Source organism: Penaeus monodon, chromosome 19 (assembly GCF_015228065.2).
Source record: "Penaeus monodon isolate SGIC_2016 chromosome 19, NSTDA_Pmon_1, whole genome shotgun sequence".
Lineage (NCBI taxonomy): Eukaryota > Metazoa > Arthropoda > Malacostraca > Decapoda > Penaeidae > Penaeus > Penaeus monodon.
Genome location: NC_051404.1, coordinates 45298402 through 45298992, shown reverse-complemented (window position 1 = coordinate 45298992; position 591 = coordinate 45298402).

The following is a 591-nucleotide window of genomic DNA, read 5'->3' as shown; positions in this document are numbered from 1 at the left end:
GTAAACGGAGAACAGTAATGGATTGAATATCACTTCTTTGCAAGAAACCATTTCACTCCAAGACCCGTTATCCAAAAAGTTCTAAACTCCATCTCTTTTGTGAAGAATAAAAAAAAATATCACGAAATATCCAAGAAACTTCCTTGATAAGGATTATTCATTTTAACTTTCGCTTTTCTCTTAAAACAGTCTAGCCAAGATACTACATTATCAACTCATGATTTCCGTTGCATAATTCACTAAACATTGCAAAGGATAATCCATGATATCCATATGGAAATGAAAACAACCATGCAAGATATACTGTAATGGATTCCACATGTTGCAAAGAATAAGTCATGCAAGATATATCACGCAGACAGGGAGAAAAGAGACGGTGGAGAATAGACAAATTCCTGGGGGATTTCAACTTCATTTTTCTGCAGGAAAAGTGACTTCGATACCATTGCTAGGAAGTGATGATCGAAAATAATGTTAGGTTTTATATAATCGAAGTTCATTCTAGATCCTATATCATCGGAGATAACTCTAGATCCCATATAATCAAAATTAATTCTCGATCCTACATAAAAATATTTCCACACCCTACGT